Here is a 9,984-nt window from a genome sequence, read left to right as displayed (position 1 = left end):
AAGTGTTTGGGTAACGTTTAGAACAGCGAACTACTGGATCCAGAAACTATAAACCTAGAACTCAATCTGTTACGTTTGCCACGTTCAACATGTGGATGTCTTGTTTCCTCGAATCCTCCAGGGTAATGTAAAACATTTTTTTTAATCAGACACAGGAAAGTTTATAGCTAGCTATAGGCATCATGGGGAATACCCTCATCAAAGACTGTTAATAGTGAGCACCAATGACAGCTTGGTTGTAATCACTGGAGATACTGAGATATACTCCTCAGCACATCTGTTTGCTCACCATCTCATTGGTTCATCACCTTCCTCCCCCATCTCCGAACGCAAAGCGAAATAAAAACAAACCATTACTGTGTGAACACGCATGTCAGATTGGTTCAGTTTTCCTTTCCGTGGAGAAACTTGCTTGCATGTACTGGGTTTGCACACACAGCTATCTTACAGCCACTTACCCAGTATAGGGTCATAGTGAATTTGGAGTTCATTCCAGGAAACACAGGACATAACCCAGACAGGGGTTGTCTCTCAATATACGTACTTGACCGTACTTGTGTTCTCGTGGACCCTGTTTTACATCATCTTAAATTGCCGAAGACCAGTTCCAATACTAAGAACACATATACAGAGGATGATAAACCCCCCCCCTCCCCGGATATCATTCTTGTCCTGCCCCAAATATCAACAAAGCATTGCAGAGGGACAACAATCCCATGATTCATTGTGTCCAAAGTTCATTCTTGGTAGGCAAGTTAGCAGGACCACTGTTACCAAAACCACAGGTTCTTGCGTTCTTGCTATTGAGAAAGACCCAGAACGCCCGTCCATCGCAATATATGTGTCTATATCTTTAAAAAGGAGAGCAAGATGGGGGAAAAACACATTCTAATGTACCTGTGCCATACTTGTAAAAATGACAAATAAAGCTTCATTTCATTGTTCGATTCAATACTGCAGAAATTATGAGCATTTGTAATTATAAATAAATTCCAGGCCAAAAGATAATCAGTTTTATTGAGCCGATAGTGTTGACAATTACTATAGAGAAACATCCTTATTAGGAGGAAATTAAGGCAAAAGCAGCCAGTGAAACACTTTTAGATTAATCTCCAAGTAACGGGAAGGAAATCGTTAAGCACTTATTTTGGGAACGTGTCCTTCCTGGGCCTGGTGGCTGATGTGATGGTGTCATGCCAACCAAAGAGCAATGAAACATATCCTACCTTATTTACATTAAAGGCAAAACCCATCCATCTACTGCACAGACTTCTAATAAGTCTGTATATTACCAATATCGCTGCAGTCAATAATCCAGACATCTAACCATTCTCCGTAAGCACTTACAGGGCGCAGAGCTGTGGGGAGCTGGGAGCCTATCACAGGAAGCACAGGGCACGAGGCAGGGCACACGCTGGATCAGATGCCAGGCCATCAATACTTATTAAAAATAGCACTACACTTATTACTGAAATGCATTGCTTAACCCGTGTGTGCACAAAAAGGGGGCCTGTTTATGCAGGCGCACAGCACAACATAATGCAATGCAGGTGGAGTTTATTGCCTGCTTTGTACCTCCTCTGTACTATGAATAATAATATATCTTAAAAAAAGCACTGTTTGGGAAGGGGAAGAGCTTGTTATGAGCGCATGGCTGATATATGTGTTTGGGTAATCCAAGTAACTGAACAGGTATAGGGTGGATGAAATGCTAGATGCTGCACTAGGGTTCATTAAGTTCTGCAGAGCTGGCTGAAAGGTACATCTGCAAGACAAGCTTAATTCCTGTTTAATGTAAAGGAAACACGTTTGCCTCCATGTGATTGATGTATTTAGTGATGAGCTCTGTTTTGTCGGCCCTGGATGATGTCATATATGAGTCTTGACCATTGCATGTGGCTCTGTAGTGATTCTCTGTCTGGAGCATTTCAGCGTCTTCCGTTCCCGCCAGCTGTGCGCATTATTAAATGAGATGGAAAATGCCCATTTCGTTAAGATGGGGGACTTGCTGGTGACTGGTGCCCCATGTTGTATTTAGTCCTGTTATGAATTAGCATATGGGCTTTTTATGGTCAATAATCACCTGAACAAAAATCATTTGCAAAAATTTGCAGTTCCGAAAAGTTACACGAAATGGTTTGATTCCACAGACAACTTTGAAGTGGCAATTAAAACGGGCTCCTGTGTTCTTTTAGCCTCTGGGGTAATTGCCAGTAGTTTTGATCACCCACTGTAAAAATGGGACTTTAATTGTCTCCAGCCACAGATTCCTAATTATGGCTCAGGTTTTTTGGGTGTGACACTGTAAGCTGCTCAAACTTCCCCAAACTGAGGGAAAAGAGGTAGGAGAGCAGAGGATCGTTCCGGGTGCGCACTCGGGTCTCCTTGAATAAGTCCAGTACGGGGCCAGAAATGTGAAACTTGACGCCAGGACACTAACGTAAGTTTTTTTCTAAAAAGATCTGGGGGATATTAAACAAAAACTTCCCGCAAGAGGTAATCCATGCGAAACTCAGCACGGATTGACCACGCTTTGGGCGGAAACATGATTTATGTGTTTCTTAATTTGACAGAATGAGCATGTTAACCACTAACCTGGAGGGAATCGTAATGCTCTGTACAGATCTCCAGCTCAGTTAGTTAATCAGAAATGCAGCAAAATCTAGTAGGGGGTACGAAACCTCTGCTTTCATTTCAGCAGCAGGCTTCACAGTTTAACCGCAAATGCTTTTAAAGAGTCTGAAATGATTTGCGCTGGTCTTTGAAGGAGGTGATTAATCCGTGGTAAAATGCAAAAAGTCGTTATAACTACGTGTACAGTTTACAACCCAACCAGGAAAATATCGCATTTTTTTTTTCTGCTGTACATGTGTGTATGTCGATCATATATGTAACTAATGGACACCGTTCCGATTACATACACATCAGCAGGCCGTGCATTGTGTCATTCATATCTCTACAGGCTTTGCCAGGCCGCGGTGCACCTGCTCATCGGACTCATTAGTCCTGGATGTTTATTACGCCGCTACGCTTTTGTTATTGCCAGCTGTCGCAATTGCTTTAGACTCGTATTTATTCAAGCAGTTTACTGGTTTTCGTGAATGTTCGCGCTGTTAATTTTGATCGCGCTAAATCCGCGCACCTCCCATCCTTCTTTTCCAACCCCAACTTCTGAAATAAGCTGAGTTTAGCGGAGGGCAGCCCGTTAGCCTCCGGGATCACGCCCGATCACAGCTGGAGGTCGCCCATAAAAAACCAGTGAGGTTTGTGAACTTCCAATTACCGTCTCCCCTCCGTTTTAAAAGCACTTTGAACTTCGTTCAGGAAATAATGCATTACTAAATTGATTTATTTTAATAATTAATTTCCAGGTTGGTGTCATGTCCTTGGTCTTCTGCCTGCTTAACCAATTTTGTGCTATATGGAGATAGATATCTCTGAAAGACATGCTCGTTAAATGCATAATCTTATTTCAGAATAATGCCATATCCTGTCCTTGTATTTTTAAACATTGTTATACATTAAGTTAATGCAGCTGAGGTATTGTGGCATGTGTTGCTTTTCTGGTACTGGGGCCATTTCTGTTATCTAAAAAGCCAAAAATAACAAGTGTGGCTCCCCATTGGTCTTGACCACTGGACCACTGCTCCACCAATGACCGTGAGGCACACCCATATCCCCAGCATTACAGGAACAGAAGCCAGGAACTATACTGAACGATGAAATGTAAAAAGGAATTAAGGCTTGCTTCAAAACACAGATAAGATGGGACCCTTGTGCTCGGCCGTATTCAGCGAGCGCAGACGCTGCTGCCATGTCGCCCCGTTTCGTAGACCATATTAACGCGCCATGTAAACAGCATTGATGCACTGGCAGTAAGTGGAAAATGGCCGTCATGACTTCCAAATATGTTTTTCCAAATTTTTTTCCATTAGCCAAGGAATGCTGGCTTCCAGGGTGATTTACTGTAATGCTTCCTTGCTCTTGTTTGCCATAATGTATATGGGTGGCTCTGGATTCCTGGTGGCCTGTTGTCTCCTCTCTGTAGTACATGGCAGTGCGTTGTCAGATTTTAGAGCCATTATTTTTCTTTGTTTATGTAGGGCAGCAGTCACTATTCCTGACTGTCCTGAAGCACGGCGGCTCTTAAAGGATGTGCTGACCTTGAGAGAATTTCATGATGAAGCCGACGTTTTTCTTTTTTCACCCGGTATAATGGGTTTTGGTAAAAAGCGGCGGTTTATCCGGTTTGTGGGCCCAGTGGAGTGCAGAAGGTCATGACATTTATCGTAAATGGTTCCCTCGCATCAGCATCTGACTTACATACAGGTGGATCACGACACATGGACTCATAATGAACACCCTGGAGCCTTAAGGTAAAAGTTAAGGTTGCTTTTAGTGGGTTTCGGTCCCTCGTAACATGCTACGGGAAACCGGGCTCTTTATGCATCAGGTGCTGTGGCAGTAAAAGGGTTGGACTACTACCCAGAAGGTCACAGATGTAATTTCCAAAGCAAGCGCAGCTATTGCACAGCTAAACAAGAAAATATGCTCTTCTAAATTTGTTCACCAGAAACATTTGTTTGCAAATAAGTAAAAAAAATAAATTTATAACCTGGATAAGTTGCTCGCAGTATGAATGGCATTTAATAAATATAACTATTTCCTGACTCACAGACGGCCTGGTCGCAGTTGAAGCTATGTGTTCATGTGTTTAGGTTTTTTTTTTTTTTTTTGCCCCATTGTGCCTTTGTGTCAGTGTGTATATTTACAGATATTCATAGCCGAGAAACTAGGAGTGATGGATCAGCTGTTTCTGATGTTGTTTCCAACTCAGACAAGGCACACAAATTTGAGATGGGAACCAAAACAACAATGGTTCCACTCTGTCAGCTGGTGTTTTTCAAAAGTACCTTGCAAGTAATGTGCTGATGGCGTTCCAGCGAGGCGGTAATGTCGCATGTCACAGGAGCCCGGGAACCTGCACAGGAGCTTCTCAGAGAACTGATTAGGCGCCCGTAACAACCTCTGCTGTGTTTCATTTGCGGCTTAATCGAATGTTACATACATACAAAGGTCTCTTCAGCCATATGCCAGGCCTGCTTTCCACAAATAGAATTTGCCCCGTCCACCTCCTTGTCGTTTTGACGTATTAACTGACTGGATACAAGAAACCCGCTTTATATCGACTGTAACGCAGCATGCCACGTTCGACACATGTAGGTCAAAAGTAGGAATATAATGACAGGTCCTAAGCAAGAACAGTCGACCAACTGTAATTTACTTTAAAAAAAAAAATCACTTTGAGTTGTGGCGTCGCGTTCCTGAAGGTCAGGGCCATGTCAAACTGAAAGATGTACACAGAGTGCGTATTCACGGCATGCCTTGGATTTATGGAGTCCTAAATTAATGTAATTAATTCAAGACAAATTCGAGGGGGTTCCAGAATGCAGAACAGTGAAACTGCATTTGTACATGTTTTAAAGGGCCTTTTTAAAATTTGTATTATTTTGGCAACAGAAATATCACTCACATCCAATCTGGCTGTAAGTGCAAGTGCTTCAGCACCGACCAACCAGAGCGCAGTTACTTGATTAGTCTCGAGTGCGGCTTTCGGGTACGGAATACAGCCATGATGAGGGGTTACCTAGCAACAAATAACAGCTATTATTAATCTTGGAAAGCACTTTGTTCCTCTGCTCCGGCATAGGTTTTCAATAAGAATATATGACTCTCGAAACAAAGAAGTAAAATGAATGTGTTTTGGAAGCCTTGCATTGATAATGCGTGCATGCACATGTAAATACATGCTATGCACGTTTACTGAATTATGCTGTGATAATAAAGAATATTTTATATTCAGAATGTACTCCTGTTTGCCTTGTCCAGTGTTGTGCATTTAATATATATACTGTATATGGATCAGTAATTCAAAATCCAGCTCAAAAGAGGAATGCGTGATTTAGTTTTGGAAGTGACCGTTGAACTGGGTGTGTTTGCAGTATTTTGTAAGGGGAATCGTATAAAAACATCTTGCACATCTGTTTCACCCCAGGGTGGTTGTTTTCATATTTACTGCTGCAAAAATGATGAAATTATGAGATAGATCCATGTAGAGTTAATGGAACAATGCAAAACTCAGTCCAGATGTGAGGTATAGTGAATGTTGTTATTGGAATTTTTCAGCCTCAAGTAGTCTCTGTGATTCATCCTTTTATTTATTTGTTTTGATTTTTTTGTGTCTGCCCATCCAGAGATGACTCCCAGTCAGCGCTCAGGTCAATTAGAAATCTTTTGTGTACTTCTCCTGGTCTTTCTCCCAACAAATCAGATAGGGGAAAGACATACCATGAGGGCTTAATTATAATTGATTTACATAATTGGAAAAATCGAACTGGACAAAAAATAAAAATTTGAAATAGACTGTAAATAAGACTGTTATTAACCATAGATGTTTGGAGCCGTGCAATCAGGACATGAAATCACAGTGCAACAATGCCAAAAAATATATCAGAAATTCTTTTTAAGAAATAAATATTTGTTCAACACAGCAACCAAACCATATGATTTTTTTCTCAAAATGTGCTGGTTTGAATTAGCCTCTCATACCCTTCCATCACTGTATTTAACTCAGTAACAAATGTTCTAGGATTTCGAAGTAGATCCGCATGCAGAGCTATTTTTGTAAGAGCATTGTAGCTGTACAGTACGGGACTCGCTTCTCCTCAAATGCTTTTCTAATATGTTGCAGTTGGGCGATTTTGTTCTTGCTGGTTGTCCAGTTAGGGTCAGAACCCATCAGTTCTATGGAAGCGTGCCTCAAAGATAAAAAGCCCATTTCTTTCTATAGACCTGCCACACACTGTTAGTGTTTTGTATTGCATTCATTAGAATTATGAGATAATTACCATCCTGCCAGTAGAGTTAATTGGCTGGGAAATGTATAAACACAAGACGATCTCAAGCCCCCTCTGCATTGTCCATTTTACATGTGACCCTCAGTGTGGGTGAAAAAACAGGGCAAGAAGAGGAAGATCCCTCATCTCCATCCCCTTCAGACAAAAACAATGCTGCAGCTTCACATCTATCAATCTAGGGAAATCATGAGATACTTAGGGAAGGGGTCTTGTGACCAGGACACTGCAGGTTCATGTCTAGGGCAAGACTGTGCAGTTATTCCACTAGAATGAGGTTCCCAGCCTGGATAAAGAGGAAGGTGACCTTTAAATAGGATTTTATGCTGATATGTTATGTCGCCCAGAATCATACCATTCAACAGCACGTTAAAACATTCTTACAAAACCATCCTCTGCAAATAATGCCTAAACATTCATTTGGACAAAGTTGAGAGCACGAAAACCATAGTCTCGTAGCGAAATGGTGTGAATCAGACATCAATGGCAGCGTGAAATGTTACAGATGTTATTTTGATTTTGCTTTCCTTATACTTGCAGTAAAGCCTAACCGGCAGAAGGATATGCACACCCTGATGTTTTGGAAACCTGACTCCAGGGCACCCTCTGAGCTGTGTGCACGTTCTGGGTCTGGGGTCCCGCTGGGACTGTTGGGCTCAGCAACTCGCTGGACCTGCTGAGACCTTTAGCGTGGGAGCGTCTGCTTCTAAGGGATGATTTCACCTTTTTTTGTCTCTCCCCGGCACCGACTCGAATGACATCATAAACATCCTGTCACTCTCGGCACACGGCCCGGCTATCACACGCTCACGTGTTTGACAGACAGAAGGCCTCCTTTACATGCCATGACTGCAACATCTTAGCAGAAACAAAGGTCACAGGATTGCAGTAATATCCAGGTAATTTGTGTCCGCAGCTGACTGAGCTCATTATTTGCTTAGTATTACCATATTTATTATTTTAGCTTTCCACTTTAAGAACTAAATTTATTTTTTATTAAGACCGCTGCGCAATATTTGTTACGGCTGACATCTATTTTCATTAAAGAACTGCAAAATAATTTAAAAATAAATATTAATCTTTATATTTAATGCAAAACTCTGAGAATGCAATGTGTCAGCTTTCGATAGGATGCTTTGTTTTAGGATTTTTACTAATGCTACACTCTGAGTGTAAAGAGATAAGGGAATAAAAAGGAAAAAATGAAGTCCAAAAAGAAAACTATTTCAGTGTCTGCACCCCTTCTCTGAAATATCCTCCATCTTGGAGTGCAGAATGTACTATAATGTGGTTGTGGCTCTGATATCTAGGTCTGAGGTCTATAGCCGCTTCATGGAAGCACAGCTGCTGTTGTTACTCTCTAACGTCATTGACAGTCCTCTATAAACAGAGTAAAGTCAGCCTGGCATGTACCGGTAACTGAAGGTACTGTATGTCACCCACAATGGGCTGTGCCTGACCATTCAACAAATAATAGCTCTCGATCCATATTTCCCCAGTCCCAAATTTATCCTCTACATCTCAGTTTGACAGGCTCTTTGGCTTTAAAGTGATTTAATCCCTGAATATTTTCTGCCATTGGTAGAGCACATGGTAAGTGCTAGGAGTCTGTGGGATGGAGCTAAACAGGGAATGTTCATAAGGCATGATAGTCTGCTTGTATATCCATGGAGCAGCTGGAATCTGGGCCAATCAGAAACGGAGCTGTGAGACCTGCAAAGGGAAGATGCTGCCCATCAAGACAGGGCAAAGAAGGGGAAGCAAGCAGGGGTGGGAGGCAAGTAGAAGACTATAAGGACACGGAGAAGTATGACAGAGACCTGGAACTGACAGCAGCTGTGCTGTGATTGGTTAAAAGGCTGGCCAGGCTGCTCCTGATAGGTTGCAGCTGAGGAGGGGGAGAGTAACCCTCTTTTGACTCAGTCAAGGGGAATCAAAAGAAATAAAAACATTTATCCATATCGGAGTCAATGGTTTATAATGTTTGTTAGCAGATCACTAGAGAGTTGATTTTAAAGTTCTGCTTCTTGTTTATAAATAACTTAACGGCTCATGACCAAAATACACGTCTGACATGCTCGAGGAGTACAAACCTGGCAGGCCGTTTCGCTCACTTGGGACAAGTCAGCTAGTTGTACCTAATGTTAAATCCAAACATGGTGAGGCAGCGTTTAGCCGCTCTGCTCCGCACAGATCTGACATGTAATACATCTGTAGTCCAAACTAAAAGCTCACCTGCTCTCTTGTACCTTTTGATTAGATTATTACTGTTTTCTACTTTCAATTATTTATTTTATTTCCTCTGATTTATTTACACTGCTGTTTAGTCTTGAAAGTGTCTCACTTCTCTTTTAATTGTCTTTTGATCTATTGTTTAAATTGTGATTTTAGTCACATCTGTATTTTTGTTATGCTCATGTAATAACGTGCCTTGCCTGTTTATTTTGAAATTATACTCTCCACGACCCCCCCCCAAGCTCAGTAGGTTCACTTTAATAAAAAAAAAAGAAAAAAGAAATGTCTGAGTCCTGGTTGCTTTTGTTTGCTACTCTATGGTGGAAACAATTCACACAAGCTAGTGAAAAAATACCTCTGCCTTTTGTAGGGGCATTACTGTTGAGCTCCAGTAAGCTACAGGGCTTTTTTGGGCAACTTTGATCTACTGAAGGTTTTGCTAACGGCATCCTTTTTCCCCTCAATTGTCAAAGCAATCTACAGCATGTCCTGAAGTGACCTCCAACCTCACTGAACCCGTGTGTATTTTAAATTGCCTGTCAGACACCTGCTGTCAAAACAAAATGTGCCGGCAAAATTTGTGAAATGCAACAAGTAAAAAAATAGGACTCATATTTAGCGATTTGATTTAACCATCTAGATTTCACAACGTTCCATCTCACCGAGTCACATTATGATGCCAAATGATAATGCTCAATTACTCTTCAAAATATAATAAACGTAGAATGTCATTATTTTTTGTTGGTTAACACAATAACAAATGATAAATGTACTAATTTTTGGCTGACATAATAACAATTGAAAAGAAGAAGAGGGACCTGCTCAGCTGTAGATT

General features: G+C 41.4%; 1 long non-coding RNA gene across 2 annotated transcripts; it reads left to right on the top strand.

Annotated features, from left to right (window-relative positions):
* Positions 1–2,290: 2,290 nt before the first annotated feature.
* LOC125723052 (uncharacterized) lies at positions 2,291–9,276 on the top strand. 2 transcript variants are annotated; one of them, XR_007386713.1, is made up of 3 exons: positions 2,291–2,440; positions 7,455–7,813; positions 8,591–9,276. It is a non-coding gene; the product is annotated as an uncharacterized LOC125723052 (long non-coding RNA). The 2 variants fall into 2 exon arrangements; XR_007386714.1 differs by lacking the exon at positions 2,291–2,440 and adding an exon at positions 3,116–3,263.
* The last annotated feature ends 708 nt before the right edge of the window (positions 9,277–9,984 follow it).

This window comes from Brienomyrus brachyistius, chromosome 2 (assembly GCF_023856365.1).
Source record: "Brienomyrus brachyistius isolate T26 chromosome 2, BBRACH_0.4, whole genome shotgun sequence".
Taxonomy (NCBI): Eukaryota; Metazoa; Chordata; class Actinopteri; order Osteoglossiformes; family Mormyridae; genus Brienomyrus; species Brienomyrus brachyistius.
The sequence above is the reverse complement of the archived record's forward strand: the minus strand, read 5'-3'. Positions and strand labels throughout refer to the sequence as shown.